The following is an 11,021-nucleotide window of genomic DNA, read 5'->3' on the forward strand; positions in this document are numbered from 1 at the left end:
TTTTCTGTGAAATTTTTTTATAGATAGATAAGTTGTAACTTTGAATAAAAAAAGATTCAATAAAACAAAAGGTGGAATGACAAAGTATTCGTATTATCACATTTGCTTAAGTTTTGTCACCATCAAAAAATATTATTGTTCTCTGCAACAGTTTAATGTCCAATTAAGTTGATTGCATCAACAATGACTGTAAAAGCTTTACGAGCAAATTATTGTCACTTTTCTCATAAGATAAATTTCATAAATCGTGGCCATTTACTCTCATCTCTTCTGCAACACATAACGACGTCTGTAATATGAATATCATCCATGAAACCTTCCATCTTATCACATTCTATTAAATCTAAGCTTTAAACCACTCCATCATTGCCATCACGTACTTTAATTGCCATTTATTAAGTAAAATGATTTTTTACAACATTGGCAACTGCAAAGCTATGTAGTACTCGCAAGAAATTCTTTCAGAATCATTAGAAAAAAAACAGCCAACTATTACGACTTCTTCGAATCGGTCTTACCACCGATTTTACAGTTAAGTCACCCACTAGGCGATTATATTCAAATCATGTCTTGATTTCACATTTGCGAATCGGCGCCCTCTAGCGTCATGTTTGGGATTCCAATGCGTTACATAATAGATGGTTACAGGTGTAGCAGGGCAAAGGTTACTAGATCTAGATATGTGAAAGAGCGTAGTCCGAGTATTTATATCCTGGGCAGCATTATACACCGCTAATATCTAGCACTGCAATACATCTTTCTGCACGAACGTGTTTTACATCGTAGCCACATATCTGAGCCGTGTTCGTAATTCCGATCCAAATTGGAAGAAGAATGCTGCGGGAGATGTTTGCATAAATCCTGCAATGGGAAGATTGACCATGATGGGAGTTATGGTAAAGGTTCCGGGAAATCAGACAGACCAATAGAAAAAATCAAAAATCAATACCATTAGCAGTGAAAATTTTTAGTACATCATTGAATAACAAATCACTCCATTTATGGAAGAACGACTTAACTCAAGAATCTTCATTTTTGACTTAACATTAACAAAATATAAAAAAAAATTCTTGTATTTCACATTACCAGTTAATTAAAACACATTATTACTTCAAAAAACAGTATAACTATTTCATTTGTTGCATTATTAGTTAATAATTATTATCAAGAAAATTAACACAAAAAACTTTATTTTTTTGTTTCCACAAGCTGAGTTTTGACTAACAACGTTCTTCCATAAATGGAGCGAAATCCAAAAAAGTTACACAAATGAAACAATTTGAAACAAAAACAAATAATTGTTCTAATGAGCATAACAGAAGATTTATTATATTATTTATCTTAAAGCGATTATTATTGTAAAAGAACGATTTACAACAAAACAAACTGATTAACAAGAGCTAAGTAGGTTTTGCGATACTGGAGTGGTTTCAAGTGGGTTCGGTTTGCAGATCTTTTAAACTTGACCTACTATTGCTAGGACTATATCGTGCTGAGTGTCATTAGTTTAAAGAATGTTTCATAAAATTCATTTTTTTTTCTTTCTGTATCACGAGACAAAATTACCTAATTTATGAACATTCCAATCATTAAAAATTGCTTTTTTGTCGCCTTATGATTCACACCTTTACTGCAATCCCGTAGTCATGGTTCAGATGACGTTAGTCGTAATTTATTTATATTTACGTGATGCAAAGTGTACCAAACATTAAATAAAATTTTTGTTTCATAACAATTAATACAATCTGTGACCTTCTCCAACTCAATTTGTCAGAAATTTCTCAAAAACTTTAGACAAAAAAATCCTGTTTCGGATGCGTTTGAAAAATTATAAAAAAATTTAGACATCAACATTTATTTCACTTTCACTGTGAATTAAAAAAAACATTTGGATTTTAGTTTTGATTTTATTTAATATGTACTATAAAATTTTGTTATTTTTACTCTAAATTCACAATAAAAGTAACAAAAAAAAATCGGAAAGACTTCAATAAGAAGTCAGGACGAAAGCTTGAGTTGACACAAACTCACGAGATCCTTACATTTGTTGTTTCTTTTTTATTTTGTCAAGAACATTATTATATTATTTCTTTTTTTACAACAATGGACGTTAGTTTGTCACCTTATCTTTTACGACCAGCCTATATCCGTGATTAATGCGCCTATTAAAAAGCAACATCTTTTGTTGTAATCCGAATCCCGCTCACAACTATTTATTTAAACAAATCTGTTTTTTATGTCTCATCGGTACATGAATCATGGTTGTTTTGAATGGCGAGTGGGTGGAATCGCGTCTATTTAGCATTTAAGTCGCTTAATCGTACCGAACGAATTTCGGTTATTGGCACAATCTTCCTCAATAAATTTCTTTAATTGGGTGTCATTAATGCAAGACTTGTGCTTACTCATCCGGGATCTATTAAGATGGGCCGAGGACGCGGACATACGTGGATACAATTAACCTCGATTTTGGTTGGTACGCATGCTGATAAAAGCACAATCGGATTCTTTCACGTGCTGGGCGTTTCTATACTAAATAGCAGAGGTATTTATCAAGGACGGTTACGTATGCATCTTGCATCTTCGCCGGGAGGGATTTCTGCTATGATTTCGATTAAGAATAATTCCCCGAAAAAATCGTTCAAAAATGTTGATAGTTTTCTAGTCAGCTATTTCAAATATGTCTCATGTGTCTCAGGTGTGTAAAATCGCTGTACGAGTAATGTCGTTTCCATTAATGAGCAGTGTTTCTTGAATTTGCAACATTGTCGATACTCGAGTCCGGCTATTTAACCAGTTCAGCTAACTGTAATTTATGCTGAAAAATCTTCTTCCTTTCGAGTCACATAAGCTCGACCATTAACCGGTTTTTCTCCGAAGAGACTCACTTTCAGTCCAGAAAATTCATGCGAGCTTAAAGCTCCTTGACACATTTCCAAATCGTCCACAAATCGAGATAACTAATTAAAATAAGCAATTTCGCAATGCTAATCTCGGTTTCGATCAGAATCATAATAACAAGTCGTGATCTGGCCCCTTGGTCGAAATTCCTCCGGTTTATGCATGCAGAAGAGTAACTTTCTCGTTGATTTTATCATTGGCCGAACTAATAAACTAATCGATTAATTAATAAATAATGAATAGGTACTTTCGCTACTGATGGCTGGTGAAGGAAAAAAAACGTGAACTTTTCGACCTCTCTGTGACAAAACGTTTTACCGAGCGGATAATCTCAACCTGTTACACTTTCTAAATAATTACGTGTTGACATGTCGTGTTTACGGTCAAAAATTACCTATCTCGATCCATTTAGCGAAAGTTTTAGTATGTTATTCTAAAAACACGGATGTCTTTTGTGTTCTACACCGAATCAATTTCGTTGTAAAAATTACCGATTTTGACCTAAATACAGATAATAGACGTGCCATAAAAATGAAATTACCAGCTCTTTTGTCTACAGACAGAGGACAATGGCAGACGACAGTCTAGTTCTCAGCTGCGATTAAGTAATTCACTTTTCTTATTCCCATCAGGACATAATGGACATGTTAGCATACTGCACGATAAAAATTTCGTCGTATTGTACAGATAAATGAAGAATGCAGAAATAGCAGTGAGGCAATCACGGGAAGAATTTTGCACACTTTACGCATCGCGATAGCACCACTGAAGGTTTTTACGACGTTTTGTAACACGCAACACAACGTTTGATCCCTATCTCGGCCTCAAGCAGAATAAGTCATAATCTAAGCGAAATATTACTCTAATTTCTAAATTTACTCTAAAAGACGTAAACAGCGCCAAAACCCATAAAGTTTATCCGACAAAATTCTTAAAACATTAAAAAGACACTTGAACTAAATAAAAAATTTAATAATTATTCCGAGAAACTTCAATGAGAATTTGATAGTTGACAATGCAAAGTAAAGCACAATTTAATTCACAATTAACACAATTTAATAAGCAGCAATTTCTGAGAGACATTAACGGGAGATCAGGAGGGAAGCTTTAACTTGGAATTTATCTATCCTACCTAAGGCCGGGTCAGTATCTACAAAATTTAATTGTTTTAAAATTTTAATTCCCCAATTTACTTTTTATAGTGGCCTACTATGAACGCATTTTTATATATTTTGTACACCACGTCAAAACCTATGGTATTTTTGCTACGTTTTTAGCATTTACCTAATTCTTCTCGATTATTGAATTTTATATTTCAGAGTTAAAGCATTGTCGAATTTTATGTAAGCTTTTAGGGAGACAACTAATCAATGTGGCCAAATCCTATCGGATTTGATTAAAAATTTCATTTTTATTTAGTAAAGTGTCTTTTAGATTGTAAAAAATAATGTTTGGGTTAATTCGAGTAGGTTCAGGTCGGTTCAGGTCACTTTAGGCCACTTCGGGTTACTTCGAATTACTTTGGCTTGAAGTAAAAAGAAAGTGTTAAATGTATTGACTTTAAGATTTTCAAAAGAAGAAAAATTCTTAAGGAAATGTTTAAATTTAGTAGTAAAAATGCCAATCGAGACGTTTCAAAACATCGTGCTACAAAAGTCAGTTGGGGAGACTAAGAAAGTGTCAGATGTACTGGATTAAAAAATTTCTAGACTTGCAAAAAAAAACATTTAAATTTTTTTTAAAGAAATGCTTAAGTTTAAAAAAATGTCATTCGAGACTCAAAACATCGTGCTACAAAAGACAGTTGGGGAGACTAAGAAAGTGTTAGATGTACTGGATTAAAAAATTTTTAGAGTTGCAAAAAACATTTAAAATTTCTTTATTCTTCGACACTGTCAAAATTTACGGTTTTTCTCCCATGTAAGGAAGTTTTGACAACTGTTTGGCATTTCTCAATACAAAACGTCAAAAAAAATTATTTTTAACATATTTAAAGCAAGTTTAAGCCTTGTTGACTCTAATTCGAAGAATAAAATGTTGTATTCCACTCGTTTGAGTGTAAATCGGACGCTTTATTCCACCTCGTGGATGGTAAACCACTCGTTACACTCGTGGTTTAAAAATCCACTCGGTCAAATAAAGAGTCCGATTTACACTCAAACACGTCGAAACTATTAAAGAAATGCTTAAATTTAAAAAAATGCCAATCCAGACTTTTCAAAACATCGTGCTACAAAAGACAGTTGAGGAGACTAAGAAAGTGTTAGATGTCCCGGATTAAAAAATTTCTAGACTTGCAAAAAAATATTTAAAAATTTCTTAAAGAAATGCTTCAATTAAAAAAAAATGACATTTGGGACGTTTCAAAACATCGTGCTACAAAAGTCAGTTGGGGAGACTAAGAAAGTGTCAGATGTACTGGATTAAAAAAAATTTAGACTTGCAAAAAAACTTTTAAAAATTCTGAAGGCCAAGTTTGCCTTAACTGAAGGACTGGCCTTAACTTGGAATTTATCTATCCTACCTTAGGCCGGGTCAGTTTCCACAAAATTTAATTGTTTTAAAATTTTTATAGTGGTATACTATGAACGCATTTTTATATATTTTGTACACCACGACAAAACCTATGGTATTTTTGCTACGTTTTTTAGCATTTACCTAATTCTTCTCGATTATTGAATTCTACATTTCAGAGTTGAAGTATTGTCGAATTTTATGTAAGCTTATAGGGAGCTCTATTGTACTAATTAAAAAAAGAAAAAGATCTGTCTTATTAATTCAAGAATTAAATTGTATAAATAATAAAGACAAATTATAGAAGTATTAATTGGAAAAATCAGATAATGATCTGTTCTGAAAATGATCGTTTCGTCAGTGCTCGCCAACAGGTGAACGAATCGTTCTCTCGGGGTTGTCGTGACGTCACAGGTCAGAGGTCGCACGTGACGGTTCTAATGAACGGGAGACCGACACGCGCTCCATCAAGCCTTAGAAAGACGAAACGTGCTAGACACCTTCTCCGGATTAAAACAACACGAAAATAATCCGGCACGAAGGACCAAATGGTGCAACCGGAGCTATTGAGCAAATAAATAAAGCACGACTGAAAATCAAGTCAAGGTGTCGTTTCGGGTCCGGACTCGCTGATTTTCCGCTTCTTAACGTAGAAAGCGAGTATCCTCTAATCAAGTAGGACGATGTCACACCACAGTCGATTCTGATACGTCCGCCCGCTACGACTGAAAAAATTACATCAACTCGAAAGCCATCAGTCATCATTAGTGGTCTATTCGAAACGTTTTGTAACAGTTTCAATACCAAAGCGAATAGGGGAGAAATTTACATGAAAAGGACGGATTTCTCAGAGTCTAAAGACGTTACACCATCGCAGGAATCTGAGACAATGGGCTTTCCACATGGGAGGGATCATCTGATACTGCAGGAACGTGCGGTGTGACCCCAAAATTTGACTCTTATTCTACTTATTCAAGTTCAATTTTTTCAACTTTTTGTTTTTTTTTTTTGAATTTTGTATCTAACTCTGGTAATAAAAATCGAATTAGTGGTTTAATTGCGACTGTTGGTTGGCACACGACAATGCAATAATTACGGCTAACCTTAAGAGGTAACCTTGCTCCACAAACTCTAAGACCCAAGTGTAATATGCCTCGTTAGTGTTATTGTTACGTTACGTAACAATAGCGGGAAAAATCTGATGGCTCCGCCAACAGAAGCCGAGGATTGTGCAAAAGCCACTCTCAAAACATTGTTTTCCAATAATTAAAAGTCGTGATTAATTTTCGATCATTGTTAAGATGAGTCGTGCTTTTCATTCAGGGTCGTATTTAAATTTTTTGGCTCGCAGGCAGGAAAGCAATTTGCTGAATCTTTTGCTACCAGGGGCGTACCAAGGCTCCCATCAGCAGCCCACGCCGCCGATTTTCGACACCGGAGGGTGTTTTGACTCACAAACTTTCTAATTAAAGCGTTTGGGTAATTATAACTAGAAAGCTCGGATGATCCAAGATGATTCGAGAATTTTATGTCGCTCGGAAAAAATTAATTGAACATTGGCGTTTGCAGGTAATGGATGATGACCGATAACGGACGCGAAAGTCGTGGCGTGGTCATTACGAGATAAAAGTAAACCACTTTCATTGAAAAACAAAAAAAGACGACAACTGAAAAGGTTAAGGCAATTTTGACCATCTGAAAATTTAAAGCGCCATCTGCTTAACGACTGTTGAACTATGTTTTTACACAAAAATTATTTCTTCCGGTTTTGCAGGTGTTACAATTAAAAAGCTTGTTCGCACTTTTTTTATGTTTTGCTCAACCTTTGACCTGAACCGAAAATGTCTGAAATAATTCTTGCACTGACCTTAATAATTAATCAAGTCGGCCTCGATTTTGGACGAATTTTGGCCAATTTTCAATTTCTTACGGTATTTATTAGATAATTGATTAGAAAAATAATAATACGTGTGCGTGTTTTTTTCCTGAAATAGCGCAGCTGAAGGATTAATTCAATAATGAAGAAATTCGATGAAACATTGTTTGATAGCAATAAACGCAATTAAAAGCTCTTTAAGTGCTTATTATGGCTTGTTAGGTCGTGGCAATTTACGACACAAGAGGATAATAGAGCGATGATTCGTCCTGTAATAACACTGAAACGAACAATCCGATCGCGGAATTTTTTTAGTTCATATATGTTTCACACGTCTGAGTGTCATCACTAAAGCATTTTAATTAGATGAAATTAATTAAGTAATGGGAAGAGGCGCGAAGGTTAATCTGAATTGTGATGATGATACTGACCTTAATTTTTATTGCACCGATGAGAGATGTCAGTTTTTCAGTCTAAATCATTCACAAATCACAAGAGTAATAGAATTTCCGCATGTCTTGTACGACAAAAGCCATTCTGTTCACTCACTGAAAATCGGCGAAGATGTGTCCACACACCACGCCTCGAACACCTGCGACTGTTTCACTTTTCAGTTTCAGACAAGTGAACTTTAACACAATACTCGTTCTGTGTCTGAAGTGAAATTATCCGCCGAAAATCCGGAGACTTCAACGCCGGCACAAGACACTCAATTCCTCATCGTCGGTACACACGTGTGCAGGATCGCGAAAAGCGCTAAGCGTGCGTTCCCACCGACGTCTGACGGAGCACTGGTCCGCAGCTCTCGATATCTAGCGGGCTTATACAAGATATTGCTCTAGTTCTGCTGTCTCGAGATCGAAAGTGTTTGGCGGATGGACCTGGCTTGATACCGTTTAGTTTTCTTGGAGTGGTTGCACTGACCAGTTCCTGGTTCGACCAGCAGGAATCACGGACCTTGAGTGGCAAATAAACATGATTTTTTGGGGAGACTTCAATAGGAGATGAGGACGAAAACTCTCTCTAACAATTTTTGATTTTCCTGCAACTGCAGGAAAACGCAGTAATGATAGTAAAAGTGACCACGCCCTGTACGATCGACTGTCAAGTCGAGTTTTGTTATCTTATTTATTGAAAATGCGATCACCAGGAATTATTACGTTACCATTCCTGCACGATTAATTATTTTTGAATAATTATTTGATTTATTAATTCCCGTTGTTGAGACATAAGCAAAAATCTTTGACTCTTGATAATTACCTCACAAAAACTTTAAGCGAGTAATTGCTTTTCAGTACTTTCGATCTGAACGATTTTCACTGTTACGTCTTGAAACAAAACTGGTTTCAATTTATGACAGATGATTCATTTTTATTTTGACGCTTCGAGTGAAGAAAAATTGTTGTTGATGAAGAGAAAAAGAAAGGACGTTGCTACACGATATTTGTCGCCTATTCATTGACCTAGGTTGCAGGAACACAGTTTCCTGTCTTTTGTTCTCAATAATATCTAATTTATGAACTCAGGGTACTACTGACCTAATAAAACTCCGGATTTGAGTCATTGAAACCTGAACTAAGCCAACAAAGAGCAAACAGAGATAACAGATTGACTCGAAACTCGAAGAGTGTTACAGATATCCCTTCCTGGAACCTTGGACGGAGTGAGTTTGCGTAATTCTTGAACCGTTCAAATAATTGCCTTCCCTTTTTTTAAATTAAATAAAAAAACTCTATTTAATACACAATGACAACAAAGAATAAAATTTAGTTTTCGCAAAAAAAAGAAACATTTTTTTGTTATCGATAGAGTATTTAAATATAAATATTTACAAGCTGTCACAAAAATAATTGAAAGAAAAAAACAAGAACAAATATTTTTTAATTTAATTTTAATAAAAATATGAGAATATCTGTAATAAACTCTGTCTCTATTGGCTTGAATTATGGTGCAATAGAAGTAATTAGCTTTTTGGGCTTTTTGCCCAAATCCTACGTCCTAGGTTTGTTTTCTTTGAGGTTGCTTTAACAGCCAGCTGGTTGCTTTGATAACAATAGCTTTACTCCCATTAAATCTTTTATAAACTAGTTCGGTAAGTCAAAACCATAAAATTCAAGCAAAAATAGACGGATTTCATTAACCATATTGCAAGGCAATTAAAACAATGAAACAATGTACTCCCATTTTCTTTACTTATAAATAGTTGCCACAGATTAAAAAAAAATTTAATAAAAATTGTTTTAAAAAAAGTTTTCTTTGTTTTGTAGTTTCTTTTTAATAATTTATTCTTTATGCATGCATCCACCGCAATAAAGCTTGAGTCTATTCATTTGAATGTTGTTTTAAACATGTACGCAACGGTAAATCTGTTTACAACTTTACAAACTGTAGCAAACGTGACTTTATAAGTATTAAGAAATCTTTCCAATTTATCTTCTGCTTTAATCAGATCTTATTTATTTGCTTTTAAAATTTTGTTTAAATTGTACCATGTTTATGTATTTATGTTGTCATTCTACAACATTAGCATCACATTTATAACACACGTCAACCTTGGGCGTCAAATTCTCGCATTTTTGGTGGAGACTTCAACGCTAGATCAAGACAATAAACTCAGAAACTTCACCAATTTCAATTGTATGTTTCCAAATCTAGTCCATATTTGCAAAACGGCTGGTGATTACACGTTTTAAACGTCTGATTTGCAAATGGTTTCGAAAATCGCTTTAGACGAAAACTTCCTGTCTAATTTTTGTCATCGCAAATCCCCAGTAAATCATGGGCTTTTACGGCCACTATTATCGCCAATTATCCAATAATTAACAAGCAATTAATATCACCTACTGCGTAAATTGTCCCCTGACAGCTTAATAAACACTGTTACGTAGATGTGACCCGCGTCTCGCTTTATTACCTCACACCGTCTTATTATTCTTATTAGAAGCCCACCACCGTTTCCCTATATTATTTACAACTTCATAACTTGCCGTCTTACTCGACACTTTATTTCCGTGACTTACTGCAAATTATGAAGTTGGCGTTTTTGCCCATAAACGAGAACGACACCCGCTGCTTGCTGCGCACCACACCCACCGCTCCTGAACTCGAGGAAGACCTCTTTCGCAACGAATCGATTACAAGAAGATGACACCCTACGCTAAATGCAACTTTCGCAACACCAGGAACGGAATTTAAACGAGACTAATCGCGGGATTAGTGCGTAATTGATGCTGAAGTGGGTTGGCTTAATTGGATCTTGTGCAAGAACGTTGAGCTAAGACGATTTTGGGGTTCGCGAGCCCGGAGGAGGCAATCTACAGGTGGTCCAGAAAGTTGCGATTTAGTAGTCTATTATTGATATTGAATGGAGGTACAGTCAAATTTACGTAACACATGCCTGCGAGACATTTATTTACACTATTATAATCTGATTATTTCCTTTATGGTTACATTTATTGAATACTAAGTAGCCGGAAAGTGACTACTTGTTACACGAATTGAGAGCAGTAGTATAAATTATAGATCTGAATAAATTTAGGTTTTTATTGGTTCTAAAGTTGAGGCTTATACGCAACAACCGTGCTGTTTATCGATTATTAAGAAAAAAACTTGTGAGACAATTTATTGAGAAACTATTTATATGTAAATAAAAATAGTCTGTAGCAGCTATTCTTACAAAGGTATATAATAGTTTTTGAATTATTCGTTGTAATTATAATAGTTATTAATT

At 34.8% G+C, this 11,021-nt stretch overlaps 1 protein-coding gene across 1 annotated transcript in view; it reads right to left on the reverse strand.

Moving 5' to 3' along the window:
* The window catches only part of LOC123016399 (histone-lysine N-methyltransferase PRDM16-like), a 29,306-nt gene extending 21,199 nt beyond the window's left edge, over positions 1–8,107 (reverse strand). Inside the window, exon 1 of the mRNA XM_044416767.1 lies at positions 7,723–8,107. The gene's annotated coding sequence lies outside the window, so the exon portion shown is untranslated. The remainder of the gene's footprint in view (positions 1–7,722) is intronic.
* Positions 8,108–11,021: the final 2,914 nt, after the last annotated feature.

Source organism: Tribolium madens, unplaced genomic scaffold (assembly GCF_015345945.1).
Source record: "Tribolium madens isolate multiple individuals breed KSU strain unplaced genomic scaffold, Tmad_KSU_1.1 Scaffold_1;HRSCAF=32;Tcas5.2_LG8, whole genome shotgun sequence".
NCBI classification, from domain to species: Eukaryota; Metazoa; Arthropoda; class Insecta; order Coleoptera; family Tenebrionidae; genus Tribolium; species Tribolium madens.